Below are 14639 nucleotides of genomic sequence, written 5' to 3' on the forward strand. Positions count from 1 at the left end.
CTCCTGTTTGTCAGCAATAAAAACCTGGATGCAACATAATTTCCTCAAACTCAACAGCGATAAGACAGAATTTCTCCTCATAGGCTCCAAAGCCACACTTAGCAAAATCAATAACCCCACTCTCACCATCGACGGCACCACTGTCTCCCCATCTCCCCAGGCCCGCAACCTTGGCGTGATCTTTGATTCCACCCTCTCCCTTGAGCCTCACATCCGCCATGTCATTAAAACCTCCTTCTTTCATCTCCGCAACATCGCCAAACTCAGACCCTCTCTCACACCGCCTGCTGCTGAAAGACTCATCCATGCCTTCATCTCCTCCCGACTGGACTATTGCAACTCACTTCTCCTTGGCATCAGCTCCACCTACATCAACCGACTCCAACTGGTCCAGAACGCAGCCGCCCGACTCATCACCCACACCAAATCCTGGCATCACATCACTCCAGTCCTCAAAAAACTTCACTGGCTTCCCGTCTCCCACCGGATCACCTACAAAATCCTGGTCCTCACCTACAAAGCCCTCCACCATCTGGCCCCCACATATCTCATTGACCTCCTCTCCCCCTACCAACCCTCACGGTCCCTCAGATCCACATCAGCCGGTCTCCTCTCCATCCACAAGTCCAACCTCCGCAGTTTTGGGGACAGAGCCTTCTCCAGGGCAGCCCCCAGGCTCTGGAACTCCCTCCCCCAACTGATCCGCAATTCCGTGTCCCTCCCCATCTTCCAGTCCCGCCTCAAGACCCATCTCTTCACCTCTGCCTATCCTTAGCCCCACGTCCCCGTCCCTTTTCATCTGTGCATTAATTGCCTCATGCTGTGTTTTGTATTGAATTCTGTCTTTACTTTGTGTACTAGTCATGTCTCTACTATTTATTTAATTCCCCTTACATGTTTTTCCTATACATGCTCAATTTTTGTAAGGTGTCCTTGAGACTCTTGAAAGGCGCCCATAAATAAAATGTATTATTATTATTATTATGGCTAATGGTGGCTAGAGATTAGACTGTACAAGCTTTCAGCTAAGGGGAGGACAATGGGAAAAGGAGGCTGAACCCAGTCAGGAGAGACCACAGCTTTGTCGTGGGCATTTTTATTGCCCTATTTCCCAAAAGAGAAAGGTTTCTGCTTGAGATTTGTGCCACATTACCCTTCCCATCAGTGGCCAACATGGTTAGACCTGGTTCAAGCACAACAGCATTTGGCAAGCCCTATGAGGAAACTGGTAGAAAGGTGTGTGGGAGCACCAACTCGTTTGTAAATATTGCGATAGTGCCAATGAAACTTCAGTTGAATGAATCCTTCTCATCACCTACTTTCTATGCAAGAATCGCTGCTGAGCCTAGTTAGGTTTTATTGCAATTTTAAACATACCACTGCTAACCAATGCAATTAGGTGGGGGTTGAGATATAATGCCACTGAAACTTTCAGCTTCCAGGAAGAAAGGGTTTGTTCACTGTTTTTGCTGAGCGCTTGGGCCCAGTCTACCTCCCAGGTTGTGTTCCAAGTGGGGAAGCAGAAGTTGGCAAAGGGAAACTTAGAAATACAGTAAAACTTCGATAATCCAGCTCTCTCGGGACATAGGTGATGCCAGACTGGTAGCTTTTCTGGACTATTAATACTCTAATATGTGTTTTTTTTAAATGTTTCACAACAGTATAATAGGTTTCTAAGTCAGTCCTGTGTGTTTAAAGAAAGCACAGGGGAAAAAAGGCCCAAATAAGTTTTACATTAGCGCAGGAATCACGGCCCTGGTGAATTTAAAGGAGCAAATAAAACAAGGGCTCTGTAAGTTGAAGAGAGTTTAAATGCAGCCCTGGTCAGTTTAAAGAGCACATAAACCAGGGACCTGATGAGTTTAAGGGGAGTTTGAGATACAGGGGTCCAGTGTGTTTAAAGAGAGTGTGGGAAAATGGTCCTGGTCAGTTCAAAGAACCCAGGAAGCAGGGCTTTGGTGAAATGGGAAACAGGGGCCCAGCATGTTTAAAGAGATTGGAGGAATAGAGGCACTGGTCTGTTTAAATGGATTGCAGAAACTGGAGCTCGGTTTATTCCAAGGAAGCAGGGAAATGAGGCTCTGGTGAGCCAAATGCTAAGCTGTAGGTTAATTGTTTTATTGTACTTGTTTCCCAAATACTCTATTGTTTCTAAACGGCAGGGAATCTGTTAATTGTTTTCTGTAGATTTTCCAGCCAATCTTTGGCCTGACTAACTGAGTCTCCATTTATTAGTGGGGTGGAGGAGAGGGAGTGGAGCCTCAGCACATGGCTGCAGTTAAGAGGAGAGCAGGTAGGTTGGATGGAAGTGGGATTAATCAAGGGAAGCAAGTGGGTTACATGGGATCTGACTGCAGAAGTCATGCAGGCTGGTGTTCTGTGGAGATCCATCCATGGGAGACATATGCCAGCCTGCATATTGGGCAGTACTGTTTGCAAGAGAGCTAAACAACACCCCCCCACCACTTCTCACCTATCACTTACTACTGCGCCAAGAACCCAAGTATGTGATGCACCAGTTGAATTGAAAAGCTATTCAGATTGGTATCAGGCACTAGTCAGCTTCACACATGATCGCCGACTGGTTGAGCTGTGACCGTCCAGATTAAACAGGCGGATTCAAGAATTACTGACACCTCGTTGACGTGTTCTAAATAAAAACATAAGGAAATGGACAGATTTAAGGCATTTACACCTTGCAGTGGTGCAATGATCTGGATTTTGGCTTTGAGGCTCAAACAAACCATGCATCTGGTAAGATGGAAGGAGTCTGGTGCTTCTGGTAATCTTAGGTTTGCAGGACCAATGAAAGAATTTAATGCCAAACTCACCAGGACCTCTGACAGAATGTAACTCACCAAGTGGATTCCCTCGACACAGAACTACACCTGGAGTCTGATGAAAGGTCTGAAACGTCACCCATCCTTTTTACTCCAGAGAAGCTGCCTGACCCGTTGAGTTACTCCAGCGCTTTGTGTCTATCCCAAGACAAAAGTTGACTTGATTGATTTGCTGAAGGTCTCTCACCCTTTTCACAAGCCTGAAAGTCATTGGAATGTGTGGGTAAGATGCTGGAGCAAGACAGAACATGCTGGAGGATCAGCAACAAAAGGAGGAGCATCCAGATCACAGGATGTGTTCTAACCACATGGGAGTGGATCCAAAGGCAGTTATAGGCCTCAAGTCTCAAGTCTGAAGAAGGGTTCTGACCTGAAACGTCACCCATTCTTTTTCACCAGAAATGCTGCCTAACCCGCTGTGCCTATTGTGCCTATCTTTGGTATAAGCTTCAATTACTTGCATGGAGTTTGCATGAGATGATAAAGAGAAGAGGAAGATTCAAAGTGCTGGAGTAATTCAGCGGGTCAGGACCTCTGGAGAACATGGTTGGGTGATGTTTCGGGTCAGGACCATTCTTTAGACTTGTGTATGGGGGGCGGGGGGGGGGGGGGGGGGGGCAGTAGTTAATAGGCAGACGGCTGGACAAAGGCCAGAGATGAAAAAACAAAAGTTGTGAGACAAAAGGATTGAGGAGTTAGGAATTGTAAAGGCAGAGGAAGGAATGTAGGTGGAGGCAGAGGGGAGAAATAAGTCCACCTGGAGCACAGGGAAGGTGTGGGGGAAGAAATGGGGGGGGCGGGGGGGGGGGGAGGTGTAGGTGAGAAACCGGTTTGGGGAGGAGGAGGTTACACAAAACTGGCCCCACTCTGGCAATGGAACTGAAATGAAATACTGGAACTACCAGTATGAGAATTGGTAGGGGAGTTAAAATGGTTAGCAAGTGTGAGATCCTATAGGCTTGTACGTTCTCCCCATTACCGCATGGGTTTTCTCCAAGATCTTCGGTTTCCTCTCACACTCCAAAGACGTACAGGTTTATGTTAATTGGCTTGGATTTGTATACTTGGTATAAGTGTAAATTGCCCCTAATGTGTGTAGGCTTATATTAATGTGCGGGGATCAGTGATTGGCATGGACTCAGTGGGCCGAAAGGTCTGTTCCTGCATAGTATCCCTAAATTAAACTTAATAAAACTAAATAAATAATGTGTATCTCATAAGCAAATCTGCCTCTTTTCCTTGTAGAAACATAGAAACATTTATCTCACATTTATTGGAATCAGAGGAAGATAGATTTAGCTCCTGTTCAAATTTCTTTGGCATTTTAATCTTTGGGAAAACACCAACAATTGTTTGGGAGTTAAGATTCTGCTCAATATTGATTATTTTAATTATCAGCCGCAGGGGGAAATTATGACCCACTGAGGGATGCCAAAGTGGTCAATGAGGTAGAGATCAGCTGCCTTACCCAGCCTAGGTGGCACATTGAGAGAATCCATCTTTTCTTCATTTCTTAGGTATTTACTCTTTCCTTTTTCCAAGACCCAATCCAGTTACTAAGGTACCAAAGATTTCCCAACTCCTCTATGCCAATACCTGAGTCAAATTAAATAGTTCCATGTTCTCTGCGTTCTCCAGGTTCTCCATGTTTTCCAGCGATGCTACTTGACCTGCTGAGTTACTCCAGCACTTTGTGTCTTTTTTTTTAATGCCTTTATCCTCTGCATAAGGATGCTTATTGTCAAGGAAATTCCACTTTGAACATATAGAGGCCAAAAGTCAGCAGCATCAGCGTTAAGAATAGTGCTAAAGAGAGGTGCCTTGAAAGTGTTGATTTTATCAGCCAATGTTGGCATGCTGTCCAGACCACAAGTGTTGTTTGTCAGTGTGAAATTTTGATGGTTGGCATGTGAGATTAGATGACACATTACGGTCTGACAGAGAAAAATAAATGTTTCCATTAATAAATACCATTGCATTTCAATGATTACATTAACCTAAAGTGGAGTTTTCATAATAGAGCATTATAATATAAGTTTGTGCATTCTTTATATATCTTTAGCTAATGTTGGCATATTGCCGACTGCCCTTATGTATCAAAAACTTATATTAATAAAGTATTGATTTGTAGAGTTAACACATGTATGAATGTTTGAACGTCTTATCAACTAAACTGTGCATGTCAATAATTTTTCCAGTTATAAACTATCTTGTTTAGCCAGATGGGCAGGCGGTTTGCAAAAGAGGATTGCTTAATGGTGTATATTCAATGCACGGTAATGGAGTTAATGTTCATGTCACAATGCTGAATGATGCTTAAAATGAAGATTAGATACTGTCCATAAAGTTTGTACTGTGTTTGATTTGGAGCAGAGGAGGAGGTCAAAGGTGGGGAAAGCAGAGTGGGAATGGGAGAAGTGTTAAAGTAGAAAGCCACAAGGAGGTCAGGCTCAAACTTCCAGACAGAATACAGAAGTTTCAGGCAACAGGATTTGACACGATGTGTGCCTGATTATTCGAGTGGTAGTTTAAGCAGTGTTTATGACCACGACATTCTGTAGTAAAATCACTAATCCAAACCCAGATTGTTTGAAATGTGAATTACATCATCATCTTAAATCTATGCCAATGTGTTGAACAAGAAGGAGTAATGATCTGCAATGTTGATCCGATAAAGAAGATGTTTGCCCTCTGGTAATCACAGAACCTCTAACACAGCAAAGTCTGAGGGTTGGACACAGCTTCTGAAGCCCTGTTCCATTGAAGTACTAGTTGTTTATTAAAGGCCTTTGCATAGTGCATAAATATATTCAGCTACACAAAATAATTTATGCAGCAAATAGCTTTCCAGTTAAGGCAATTGATGTAAAAATCCAATTCAAGATCCTTCCAAGGCTACAATAACATATGCAGGTTCAGCAAAATGACCAAATCATCCCACTCACCAAATATGCATTGTTCTAATCCACACCAAGCCCTGTTAACCTATTACCCACTTGCTTGCTAAAGTAAAGCAATTACTTCATTTTAAAATGGTTCTCTATGTTTTCAAATCAGACTTTCTCTATTATCCTTTTAAACAAACAAACAAACCTGAAGAATGGTCCCGACCTGAATACACAAAGTATTGCTCGAGATTCCAGTATTGAGAGTTCCTTGTGTCTCAAATATTTATGCTGTTCCTTTTCTAACCTCTTGAGAACCTGGAATGTAATCACCTCTCCATATAATGTCTCATCTGCTAAGCTTTGAAATGTCCTATCTATGTCACATTGTAAGCATCAAAGATTCAAATGGAGCCTGGATAATGGACATTATTGGCCTATTAACCAAGAGTGGTTCTGTAACATCGTCACTATAAAAGCTGCCTGAGTCGTGAAGGACCCCTCTGCTGCATAGACAGTTGGTGAGCAAACCAGCGGAAGAGATGAATTTACTCAAGCTCATCCTCAGTAATATACCTGTTGCACGTACAACTGAACATGATAACATTTCACAAAGTGTCCACCTCACTGTCCTTGTGGAGACATGCACATCGAGGGCACCTTCCGTACATTGTGTTCACAACTATAATTGTTGGGTCGGCACAGTGGCGCAGCGGGTACGTTGCTGCCTTACAGCATCGGAGACCCTGGTTTGATCGTGTCTATGGGTGTTGGCTGTATGGAGTTTGTACGTTCTCCCTGGGACAGTGTGGGTTTTCTCCGGGTGCTCTGGTTTCCTCGCACACTCCAAAGACGTACAGGTTTGTAGGTTAATTGGCTTGGGTAAAAATTGTCGTCTCGGACTCGGTGGGCCGAAGGACGTTTCCTTACTGTATCTCCAAAGTCTAGATTCTAAATAATAGTAATAGTCACAGAAGGGGGCTGGCACTTAGGATGGAGCTTTTTGCAAGTCACCATGGAGCATCAGCAGCAGCCGTGTCAATCACCACCATCTGTAGACACAGGATCCAGCAGATCTCATATTCTGCCCTTGCAATCAAACCTGGGCAATAATCACAGATGCTCTCTAACCACTAAGTAACACCAGCAAAGTGATTTGCTAGACCATTTCAGAGAGTCACCCACATTGAAGTAAGGCTGAAGTCATAAAATGGCTTGGAAAGGATGACAGATTTTCACTCCTAAGGATATTGCTCAGCAATATGCAATAACCAAATCGTTTTTTTGACTGCTGTTGATAATTTATCGAGACCAGTTTATTAGCTGAATTTAAATTTCACAGCTGTCATGGATGGTTTTGAACTCATTTCTCTGGATTGTTTGTCCAAGCCTTTAGAGTATTAAATCAGTAATTTCATCATTTCACCACCACATGACTATTAAGGTTGGGAAAACTGAAGAGAATCACATACCCTTTCAAAACCAAAGAAGATGTTTATCAGATCAGAGATGAGAGGGTGCTGAATGCAAATAATGGATTCTGTTATGTGGAGCATGGTCAGGAGTGTTCATATTTAATCCATCTCTGCCCACCATGTGGTAGACATTGTTGGAGAAAGACGTGGTTTGAATTCAGCACATTTCAAGAGGAATCTTAGCAAAGACTGGACATTGAACTTGATCTTAGCAGCATAAAAATGAAGCTGATGACATACTGGTCTTTGAAGAAGGGAAAGAGCAGAAGAGACCAAGTTAGACCATGAGTGGAAACTGAGAGTAATAAAGAGTTGATGCAGAACAAAACACTTGAGTTAGAACAATAAGACCACATCTTCCGGAGGTACCTTGGGTATGCAAGCAAAGAATTTCACTGTGACTTGTCACATGTGACAATAAAGTATTCCAATCCAATTCAATTCAATTCAATTCAATTCAGTTCAACTTCAGTTGACTTTATAACCAAAGAGAAAAAGAGGATAGGCAAATCCAGCCAAAGTCATTTCAGTAAAGGGGATACAAAACAAATGGATGTTGCGGGAGTATAATGCTTTCTGGAGTTCATCAGTTATCTGAGCAAGTACCTGTTCTATCATAGTTAAATTTGTAAGCTATCCAGACAGTAACCTAGAAGAATGTGCTGGAATTACTCGGCAAGTCAGAAAATACCTGCAGAGAGAGAAACAGAAATCCTCGTCATTTCAGGTCAGAGACCTTTCCTTTGACATTAAGTCCCCAAAAGCTGCAATATGCCTAGACAGAAAATGAGGTGCTGTTTCTCAATATTGGATTTCAATGGATCTGTGCAGTTAGGTCAACAGAGGCCAGATTGAGAATGGGATAGAGAATTAAATTGACAAGGAGATTGCAGATTGAATATAGGTACTCTACAAAGATGTTAACTAATCTGCCCTTGGTTCCTCCACTGTGGAGAAGGCCACATTGTGAGTACTGAATGCAGGGCACTAAAATGGAAAGAGCGCATGTGAATTATTGTATCTCTGCCTGTCTCCCTAGTTGGTGGGAAGGAAATGTGAAAGAATAGCTGTTGCATCACCTGCGGTTGCAAATATTTTGCACTAAACATTATTCTTTTTATCATGTATCTGTACACAGTGAATTGTAATCATGTATTGTCTTTCTGCTGGCTGATTAGCAGACAACAAAAGCTTTGCACTATACCTCAGTACACGTGACAATAAACTAAACTAAACCAAGCTAGTCCAGCACTAGCCTTTTGTTTGCTTCACAGAATAGCATACAATGTTGTATGGATACTTATGATGAATATGTGGTCAAACAAATGAAAGAAACAGCCACCTGAAGCAAATGTTCATGCGTAGAAGGAGCTGACATTACAGGGAAGCAGCTCAGAAAAAGGAGCAATCTTTTTCAGGATGGGCAGCCAATGATAAACACAAGCAGAGTCTGAGAGATTCAGAGATGCAATTAGCGATGGAGCTACTTGCTTGGAGTTTTGACCTGGATAAAGACATCCTTGCATATTCGGGAGAACTGCATGTATGCATTGGGATCATAAAGGCCTTTCCCACTTAGCGATTTTTTCGGCGATTGCCACCATCATTGACTGACATATCAGGTTAGCCGAAAGATTTTAAACATTTCAAAATCCAGCGGTGACAAAAAAAATGTCGCGACACTTGAGGAGACACCACGCGTCAATACGTCATCACGCCGCATAACGCCACGACTTTTTCGGTGACCTGATACGTCAATTATGCCAACAGTCGCCAAAAAAATCACCAAATGGGACAGGCCCTTAAGCCACTTCAGATCACTGCACCTCAGCCCTTGCAAAAATGCTTACAGATCAATATGCATAACATAAAGGTTTGGTACGGTTCATGCAAGGACATGCATGTAGCCTATATGCCTGGCCAAGTCTAACTCCGGAACAGAGGGGCGGTATGGTGGTACAGCTGTAGAGTTGCTGCCTTACCCAGGTTCGCTCCTGACTATGGGTGCTGTCTGTACGTTCTCCCTGTGACCGCGTGGGTTTCCCCAGGTGCACCAGTTTCCTCCCATATTCCAAAGATGTACAGGTTTGTAGGCTTTGGTTGTAAATTATCACTGGTTTGTAGGATAGTTCTATTGTATAGGGTGTTCGCTGGTCAGCATGGATTTGGTGATTTCTAAAACTAAGAATACTAAAATTAAAAGAAGGAATACAAAGGACATCAAGCTGAAAGCAATTGATATAACACATTCCATGTTGAAAAATCTTCACGAGTCTTCCCGTGCTTACCTGCCATTAGCGAGTCTTCCCGAGTACCTGCCGTTAGCGTTACGAGCCGCTAAGATTTGTCCCCGAGCTCCGACGTACCCGCTACATTCTCCGTGCTTACCATGAGTTTAATTTTTTTTTAACTCAGGAGAGCTCTTGGAATGAACTCGTACCGTGGGCCATGCAACAGCAGGTCAGGAGACGAATAGACACAATGGGATAATGCACCATTGTACTTCAGACAGTGTGGAGAAGGGACATTATTTACTTGGGTAATACTTCTATGTAGGACCTAGTCTGCAGAGGTGATGGGGTGACTTTTCCCAAGCTCTGAGGAACTTGCACAAATGGGTTCAGTCCTCAGACCTGAGGGTGTTTGGTGACCTCTTCACAGCAAGAGAAAACACCGGCAGAGTAGGGTTGAATGGGAAGACTGGGGACCATGTGCAGGAATGTGAAACCTTCAGATATCTAGAGATTAACCAGCCAAAGAAAACACCTCACTCTGTGCAAGAACCAGACAGACACAGGACATACATCAGGTCAAATCTGTTTCACCATGGTGGGAAAACCCATCAGAAGCAGAGGATTAAAATTTAAACTTTTGGGAGACATATTTGATAAAACACCCATTCATCAAAAGCCAATTGCAAATTCCACACAAGCATTCCTAAAGTGCTCACGGCATAAAACGTAAATATTTTCTTTGTTTTACCCTAACCAAATCAAATTTTGACCATAAAAGAGAGATGTAGAGGCCTCGAGATTACGTTATTCAGCTTTCCTCCAATCTGAGCACGACCCTTCCATTTTATGCCAATCAAATAGCTTTTTATCCACACAAATATTTTTCTGCTCATGTCTTACACATGAAGTTTGCAATGACTTTTGAGAAACATTTTTGAACACTGTTTGAAAATGTATTTACAGTACAATTCCTCTCCATCTGCACATACAAACTTTAATGTTAAAACCTCATTTACAGAAGCTCGAGAAAAATGGAGACCAAGACAAAGGACAAGAGGAAACTTGGGCAGATAATCAAAGCTGAGACAAGGAGATATAATTGAAGGAAGCTCTTAAAGGAGAAGAGGGAGGTGGAAATTCTGGGGAAGTCTGCAGAGTGGTAGCTAAAGAACCAGTCACCAACGATAAAGTGAAGGCTGGAACAATGAGTGAAGGCTGAATGTCAGAGAAATTGAATGCTTTTCATGGAGAAGGTGGCCCCATAGCAGAACCATCCACGTCGTGGGGCTGGAAACTGGACGTATCCCAAGTTAATTCTGCTACCACCATCATCTATTGCGACAAGTGATGGCATTCATTGATTGTCGCCGGAAGCTTGCGTCCTTTTCAGGACGGACGATGACAGCGAGGCCAACATTTCTAACAAGATGGACACGTGAAGGGGAAGGAGAAGGGAGAAGGTTCATACAGCAACAGGTTTGAATAAGCAAACTAAAGACTCCTGTTATGTATGGTTCTTGGATTAAACAATCGCCATGATATTTTGTTTGTGCTGACTGAATAATGTAGAGGCCTTGAAAATAAATGCAAATACCTATTATCACACAATTTCTGGTTTCATTTGGACTTAACATCCATAGAGTTATCCTTGAAAGTTTGAGTTTTAGATTTTAGGTCTCTGAGGATTGAGGCAATGCATAAGGCAATGAGAACAATGATGAATTATCAGAATCTCTGCCCCCTTCATTTTTCTCCTTCTAACCAGGCTGTTTCTTTGAGCAAAAGAACTAATATGTCTGGAATGTCAAAATCAATCATTCTTGTTGACATGGGCTGTCACTTTTGGAAAAGCAGATATGTACTGGAAACCATCAAGAGGTTGCCAACAGAGGCAGTGGGGGTGATGAAGAGGAGGAAGTGTTAGTTATCCATGGACATCCACATGATACGATTTTGACTTGCAGTATCATAATCTGTTTGACCTCATGTTGTGCATATGAGGTACAATAATTAAATTATCAAATATTTCCCAAGATTTGATATCGATAAGGCACAGCCATATTGTGTTGCTATTGAGAAATAACCCCCTGATTGTTAACTACCTGTTAGACATTCTACAATCATTCTCTCAATAGTCTCCACTGGGGCATTTTGGATAACAGCTCTTGGTCATTAGTATACAGGTTCTTGTTTGATTTTGTTCAATTCTATATATTTAAAGGGCACAGAATGCCTTTTTAGTAATAGGAAAAAACTAGATCAGCAGAATCACATTTCATTTTAAATAGAAGTGGATAAATATTGAAAATAGATATTTAAATGGTACGAACATCATAGGATTGATTTTTATTAATTTATTTATTTTTTAATTATTTATTTCGAACAGAATAAAAGAGTAAAAAGCAAGTGTGAAACAGCATACAAAAAACAAAACAAAAATATTTATAGTGTCATAAACAATATCTATAAATAAATGAAATCATATGTGTCCGAAAAGGAGCAGGGAGAAGCCAAAGCTTATTAATTCCCACCCCTTATTCAACTGCTTGTAATTATCTTATACAAATTTAGCAGCTATATGTACACCATATGTATACCAGCCACTGTATGTACACCAAATTATTTACATTTGAACACTAATCAAATATTTACAAAGCCATACAAAAAAGAAAAAAAGAAAAAGAAAAGAAAAAACCCTCATATCATATATTATACAGTATCTTAGTCATATATACAACCCATCACTCTATAATCACCCTTCCCAATACAATCAGTATAACAAATATCCCACTCACAATCACCTATCCTCATCCCAATATCCTTTTAAACAAATGTTTTTGTACATCTTTTTAAACTGAATTATGCTTATGATAAGTTTTATCTCCTGTTCCAGACCATTCCACAAATTCACACCACAGATTGCTATGCACATACTTTTAAGAGTTGTTCTGACATTGAGTTTTTTAAATTATGTTCCCCTCTCAAATTATACCCACCCTGTCTTTCCATAAACAGTTTTTGTATATTTCTTGGAAGTAAATTATTTCTTGCTTTGTACATGATTTGTGCAGTCTTAAATTTAACCTGATCAGTGAACTTCAGTGTATGTGACTTTAAGAATAATAAATTGGTATGTTCAAGATATCCAACGTTATTGATAATTCTTATTGCTCTTTTTTGTAATGTGCATAACGGCTGTAGGTTGGTTTTGTAGGTGTTACCCCATATCGCCACACAGTAACTCAGATATGGCAATATGAGTGTATTATACAAAGTATATAATGATTTGTGGTCCATAATGTGTCTTAATTCTCCCAATATTGCTATAGACTTTGCCAGTTTTGCTTTGACGTGGTTTATATGTGGTTTCCAGCAGATTTTGTGGTCTAAGGTCACACCAAGAAATTTATTTTCATATACTCTTTCTATACTTATGTTATCTATTTTCAATTGTACTTGAGGGTTTGTTTTATGTTTTCCAAATAGCATAATCTTTGTTTTGCTTAAATGTAGAGACAATTTGTTGACATCAAACCACTGTTTTAATTTACACAAAATTGCTGGGGAAACTCAGCGGGTGCAGCAGCATCTATGGAGCGAAGGAAATAGGCGACGTTTCGGGCCGAAACCCTTCTTCAGACTGAAGAAGGGTTTCGGCCCGAAACGTCGCCTATTTCCTTCGCTCCATAGATGCTGCTGCACCCGCTGAGTTTCCCCAGCAATTTTGTGTACCTTCGATATTCCAGCATCTGCAGTTCCTTTTTGAACACTGTTTTAATTTATTCATTTCTGATGTGATGACCTCCAAAAGCTGCTTCAAATTGTCACCGGAACAAAAAATATTCGTATCATCGACAAATATAATCAATTTCAGTATATTTGATATTTTGCATATGTCGTTAATGTACATTATGAAAAGCTTTGGACCTAACACAGACCCTTGAGGTACTCCACAAGTTATGTTCATGTGAGTTGATTTATGTTCACCTATTTCTACAAATTGTTGCCTGCTTCTTAAATAGCTTCTCACCCAATCCAATCCAACCCCTCTGATGCCATACATATCCAATTTAATGAGTAAAATGTCGTGATTTACGGTATCAAATGCTTTTTTTAAATCTACGAATATTCCCACTGCAAGTTTTTTTATTATCTATGAAATTTGTGATTTCCTTGATTAGTTCCATTAGTGCCATAGATGTTGATCTGTCTGGCCGGAATCCATATTGACTGTCGACCAAAAGCTTATGTTTTTCAAAGAAATTGTCAAGTCTTTCTGTAAAATGTTTTTCAAGGATCTTGGATTGAAAGTAGAGCAAGTAGTGAGCAATGGACCATAGTGTTACAAATTCACTAGCTGAACTGATCTTGCCCCATCAAACCTAATCCTTCCTACATCCTTTCTCCCTGGTCCACCCCCTCCCATTTGTACCCATGACACCTCTGAAACACTCCACCACTTTGACAATTTCCAATTTCCCAGTCCATACCAACACATCATTGACATGAGAATGCAGGGTCACTTGGACAGGTTGGGTGAGTGGGCAGATGCATGGCAGATGCAGTTTAATGTGGATAAATGTGAGGTTATTCACTTTGGTAACAGAAACAGCGAGGCACATTATTGTCTAAATGGTGTCAAGTTGGGAAAAGGGGAAGTACAACGGGATCTGGGGGTTCTTTTTCATCAGTCAATGAAAGTAAGCATGCAGGTACAGCCGGCAGTGAAGAAAGCGAATGGCATGTTGGCCTTCATAACAAGAGTAGTTGAGTATAGGAGCAAAGAGGTCCTTCTGCAGTTGTATAGGACCCTAGTGAGACCACACCTGGAGTATTGTGTGCAGTTTTGGTCCCCTAATTTGAGGAAGGACATTCTTGCTTTTGAGGGAGTGCGGCGTAGGTTCACAAGGTTAATTCCCGGGACGGCAGGATTGTCATATGCTGAGAGAATGGAGCGACTGGTCTTGTATACTCTGGAATTTAGGAGGATGAGAGGATATCTTATTGAAACATATAAGATTATTAAGGGTTTGGACACGCTAGAGGCAGGAAAAATGTACCCGATGTTGGGGGAGTCCAGAACCAGGGCCACAGTTTAAGAATAAGGGGTAAGGCATTTAGAAAGGAGATGAGGAAACACTTTTTCACAATTGTGAGTCTGTGGACTTCTCTGCCTCAGTGGACGGTGGAGGCCGGTTCTCTGGA

Source organism: Amblyraja radiata, chromosome 1 (genome assembly GCF_010909765.2).
Source record: "Amblyraja radiata isolate CabotCenter1 chromosome 1, sAmbRad1.1.pri, whole genome shotgun sequence".
Classification (NCBI taxonomy): Eukaryota; Metazoa; Chordata; class Chondrichthyes; order Rajiformes; family Rajidae; genus Amblyraja; species Amblyraja radiata.